We start from the raw sequence: 6,042 nt of genomic DNA, 5'->3' as shown, positions 1-6,042 counted from the left end.
ATCTGTATCACATGATTGCATACCATCACAGGTCACATTTGAGTTACTTTAACAGTACCTCCATGTGTTAATAAGAAAAGGAGTTCACAGAAAAAGTAATAATTGTTACATTTTGTTTAATCAAAATGCTTCATATTGCACCACAACGTCCATACTTTACATCTATGCTTTATGTAAAGTAGCCAACCAAATATTAAACTCATAGACAGAAGTTCGAATAGACAGAATATGTAGCAGACTAATTGTATGGTCTTTTTCCTGATCTACAGTTCTTTAGCGGAAACCACAGTAGCCTCTGTAAGGCCTGCCTGGTCTCCCCAATCCAGGTGACGCAAAACTTGGCACTAACTCCAACTCTGTTTGCAGACATCTCCAATATTTTTTTCAATCTTTATAACTGCATTAAACGGTGCTGGAAATCTGTGTGTCCCATTTGTCAGGCCCTTTTACTGGAGGCTCCTGACACTCCAGTCCACAGATCATGAACCCAATTAAAGCAGGCAATTTGTGTTAAATTTATTATGCCAAGGCTCTACTGCCATTGGCTCAGAGCTCATCAGACCCCACCTTTATCACCCATAGTAGTGCAGCTTGGTCCCTGAGAGGTCTCTGGTCATTTTTGTTATTGTTCCTTTGATTTATGTCCCTCATAGCACAGAAACTGGCCAGAGACTGCCCCCACTGCCCACTGAGAGTAAAATAAACTACGGCTCTATTATGAGCTCGCTTATCCTCTGATGACAGTATTATGAAGGAGGAAGATATACTGACTCATTTTACTGTAGAAACCTGGTCTACGCTCATCTGATAGCAAAAATTATCAATAAAAAAGCCTGTAGAAGAGGACACATGATACATGCTCAAATTTTACTTTAGTTACTATAATGTATTTACTATCATCAGTATCTGAGCCATTACATTTTTATACCATTATAACTTCACAATGTATTTCCACGAAATATACATTAATCACCCTGCATGTGTCTGTATTTATTTTACTCATAACTTCACATGTAATGGGTTAATGTTTTGGTCTGGAGTGAACACATTCACAGTAATTTTTCACATTCCCTTTGATTGCCATAGGATAGCTTTAGAGCCTGTGTTTGGAAGCAATCTCATGAATACAAGAGTTATTTAACAAATACTAAACCAGTCTGCAGCCCAAGAGGGGAGGAGACTATGGTATTGTTCCATTTCAAGCCTGTCAGTCTGACTGATGACTTGTGGGCCTCACATCATTCCTCTCTTTTCTTTCATTGTATTTATGATTTGAAGTAGAGGAATTACAATGCAGAGGGTCTGCAAAGTCTCCTGCATTTATTTTAAATCCTCCTTTGACTGTCAGCTGCAGGTAGTTATTTTTTCTCTGAAGGACACACACATACACACACACACACACACACACACATGCATTTAAACAATATAAAACACATTAAAGAACTATAGTGTTTAAATCAATTTATGTATTTATGTATGCTTTATACAACTTCCAAACATTTTACAAAGCATACCACAGTGTTTTAGATCTTTTTCTTACCCTTCAGGCAGCTATTCATGCTTTTTATGCATTTCAGTAAACGTACTATATGAAAATCAAAGACTTGAAACTTGCTTGAGATAGCTAAATCCATCACGCTGAACTTTTCTGTTTTTCCCTATCAAATCTCCATTATCTCAGTGTTTCCATGCATTTATTTAGATTTTAAAAAGTTAACTAAATTGTATTTATAACCTATGGAGACTCAAAATGACAAAAACAAATCAATTTGGTGTCTTTAAAGAGGATTTTAAAAGTAAGACATGAATAGAGGAATGACTGACTATTTAACAGTGTATAAACATAGTTTACACAATGTACATTGTGTACTACGATGGATTACCCAACTCAAATGGGTTTCAGCAAGTTAATTGTCATACTGTAAAGAAATTAACTGATGCCAAGGGCTGTCTGGAAGGTTGGCGCAGTAAATGAATCTATCAAGAACATTGTGGTATTGCCATAGGAAATTGGATATTGCATATGTAATTTATTATAGATGAGCTAAAACACTGGTAAGATCCTTTAATTCACTTCTGAAAACAGAAGTTAAAATGTTCTAATCCTTAAAATAACATGGTGAAAATAATTTTATGCATTTAGTCTTTGCCTTCTATCAACACTTATCATCAGTCACACCTACACTTTCCCCAAAGTCAGTCTGTCCCACGACAGAAACATGGCACATTTTGCTGTTCACTTTAATTTCTCCCCAGACAGCATTAATGGGATGTGATGGTCCATCGGGTTCTTGTCCTCCAAATTGTCACCTCTCTGGTCCCCCCTTCTTCAAGCCAAACTGTCTGTCATTTATTCTTCTGAGGGGGAGGCCGGGAGGAATCCATTCAATGAGTGAATAATTGGTCTAAGGTAAAGAACTTTGTGGGTTAGATTAATATAAATTCACAGTATAAAGAAAATAAACCACCAAACAGCAAAAATACTGCTGGCCACAGTGTTTTTTTTTATTATTTCTGCAAGAGTAAGTTTGCAGGCACACAAATGTATTCACCCAGCAAATCAGAGCAATCCCCAAAGTCACAGGGGAAGCATGTATTCTATACCGAGTTGTCAAAGGAATGATCACACATGAGCACACGCATTTACTTTTTTATTGCCAAAATAAATAGAAGATGTTAAGTCATTTTTACATACGCAAACACACACACATTTAGGTGCATTCACATCAACATGTGTGTGCACCCGCCCATTCACACACATGCACACTGAGACATTGCATTAAGGGAGAGACCCATCTGGTAGCTTGTGCAAGTGTAGCACTCAGCGGACCCTGATTTCATTATCTCAGCATGTTCTCCGTGACCCGGAGAAAAGTGACATCTGATTTACCTCAAGATCAATTTGTATGTAAATCAGTAAGAAACTGGAGGGCAATAGAGGGGTGGCATAACAAAAGCTGTTTTCGAGTCTGTGAGCAGGTTTGCGAGTTAGGTCGACACAGTGGTCCCCACAGAGACACTAATGGAGCTCATTTAAGTAATAGGACCCTTTGGTCCACAGGGCAGAGTCTCTACAGAGAACCCTGCGTAAACCATACTGTCACATTGCATTCCAGACCAGCATGTTAGTGTGAAATTCATGTTATTTGCTCACATTATACACCATTACAGTGTAGTCTCAACGCGCAGAATCTGACAATATTGTGACCTTCTTATAAAAACGGACGGCAGCCTAGTGAGGTCACATGCTAATCACTCCTGCCAACTGGTTGTTACAGCCATGTTACTGTGAACCAGACTTTGTCAACACTAAAACCCCTCTGTGTGGTTGTAAAATATTACAGCCACATTGAGTGAACACATTTTATCTTCGGATGATGAATGCCTCTGCCTCACAGATATTTTGCTCAATTTCCTCCTCTTTGATTTGAGACCCAAGCAAGCTCCTCCTGAACTTTAATGGATAACATAAGAAATGTCAGTTGTCACCTAAAGGCTTTTTCCTCTGCTTCGTCACCTGCAGACAGAGCTGCATTAGTTTTTCATTACTGGTCCATACCGATGTGATGCTGTCATGTGACAGTATCATTCTATGACATTTTAATTATTTGGCATAAAATCTACAGTATAACTATACATATATATAATAACTATATATTGACAGAGTATGCATGCTTGTTAATGTCTGCTTGCTTTTTCTTCATTAGTTCTGCTCAGAGCTGAAAGATCTACATTTATCTGAATTCGGTTGCTTAAAACCCCAAGTAATGATAAAAAATGGACATTGATTTAATTTATGATTAGCTAATGTGTGTCTTTGGTAGATGATACGGGGATCTGGGTCTTGTCAAAGGGTCACTAATTTGTGCAGGTGATTGATACTTAACCTTAAGGACTGATCTCTGACTGTAGGAGACCAATAGGAAAGACTAACTGCAGCAACTCAAAAAGGTGAATTAGTTTGACTGTGTAACTGCTGTTATAGTGTGAAAATATCATTATTATTGGTGTTCAGAAAGGTCATGTGAGGTTCAACCTGCTCAATTTGGAACAGTTTCTAACAAATTTAAAAAATCATGCAAATTACAACTGGCTTAAAATCTTATTTCTGTATTTATAATGCTTTACGCATGGACATGTGCACGCACACACATCCACCTTCAAATTGTCATATCAAATATGAGCTCAGGACAAAATTGCATCTATAAATTATGTTGAAGGTAGTTTCATTTTATCTGCAAAGCGAAATGGTCTTGCAAGCCAATCAAAGTCTGCCAATCCCAGGGACACAGTCATATAAAAGCTCTTTCTATTATTAAATGGGTATATCATCTCTGGCCGACACTGACAGTTTAGATGACAATGGCTGCATCACTCACAAAACACAAACTGTTAATTTCTAAGTGAAGAAGAGTTGACTTACTGTCATCTACAGTGATAGAGCTTTGGGCTGTTTTAAAAATGGACCTTGGTTGACTTTGGTATTCAAGGTTTTAAATGATAGTAATAGTAAATCAAAATTATTCTCTGAGTTAGTCTACTATTAATTATTATTCATCATTAGACAAATAATCAAACCCCTTCAGTCTCTACTGTCTGTGGGAAGGTGACACTGTACAGCAGGTGTGAACTCGGAGAATGTAAAAGAGGATAAAGAGGTTGTAATGGCAATAAAGTTTAGGTTGGGTAATTTTTTTTCAACATCTCATCTCTTTTGTTCATCTCAAAGCTTTCTGTTGCACATCTGCTTCATTTGAATAACTGCTATACCATATATATACTGCAGTACACATCGGATGTCAGCGTCTGACTATAGCTGCACCACACACATTTTCAGGCCATAAATGAAGCACACCTTTTCGCCTACCACAGTAATAGGCTGTTCTTTAGAGCTTTACAGAATACAAGCATGGTGGACTGTGTCCTCCTCAGGCCATTTAACTCCTCGGGTACCACTCACTCTCCTCGGCCCATGGGGATGTACCAGTGCTCCATGGCTGTCCTCAGCTGAAAGGGAGCATACTGTAGTGTGCGCACACTCACACACACTAACAATGAAAGGGCTGAAAGCTGATGATGACCTATTTCACTTTATATCTTCCATAAATTACTCTATTAACATCTCCATAACAGCACCAGTAAAGGCAGTGGCAGAGGATTCAACATCTACACCTCAGAGCTGACAGAGCGCACAGGTTGTGGCCCATCACACAAGAGCCAATGGGTCTCACTGCCATAGACTCTCTCTCCAGTTTATTATCTGCTCCCTGGCTAAGAGAATGGACTGCAGAACCTATGTGTGTGATGAGCTGAAGTTGCTTCAGAGAGAAATGAAATGATTCTCCATCTGAAATGGATAGGCATTATTAACACAAGCCAAATAGCAGAAGTAGAGTTCAACTGCGAAGGATTTTGTCTGGTTTGCACCATAAAAGTCACGTACTGTACTTATGTGAAAGTAATTTACTGAGAGACAGGTTTGGAAATGAAACAAAATGTGATGATCATTATCAATATACAAGACAGAGTTGATAGAGGCTGTATAGAGAAAATATTTGAAAATCCAATTATTACAAAAAAACATAATTATTACAAAAAAACATAAACATACTTATACATAAATCATTTTAAATGAATCACAGAAGAAAGAGGAGCATTTCCCGAACTGTCCCTCTCTCCGTCTCTTTGATCATCATAATTTCACAATGAGGAGAATTTAATCTTCATTATTATTCATTCTTTTGTCAACCATAACCTTAAGATATTTAGTATGCATCAAATATTTACATTTCTTCTTCATTCAAAATGTGGTACTTTACTGTAAAGTTTTGTGCTGTGTGTTTCATTTTAGTGGAAAACTGTGGAACAAAGAACAAAGGAGAGAAACAAAAGTAGAGCTTGCCTATACATTTTTCTCCTTGACACTCCAAAGAATTAATCTCTCAAACTGTTTTGACAAGTGACCCTGTGGGGGGCTGCTAATGTTATGGCAAGGGACCCTATTTAAGTAGCCCACATCTCTGTTTTTTTTCCCCGCTCCAA

Source organism: Morone saxatilis, unplaced genomic scaffold (assembly GCF_004916995.1).
Source record: "Morone saxatilis isolate NCDOM2014 unplaced genomic scaffold, NCSU_SB_2.0 Contig21, whole genome shotgun sequence".
NCBI lineage: Eukaryota > Metazoa > Chordata > Actinopteri > Moronidae > Morone > Morone saxatilis.
This window is presented reverse-complemented; position numbering follows the sequence as displayed.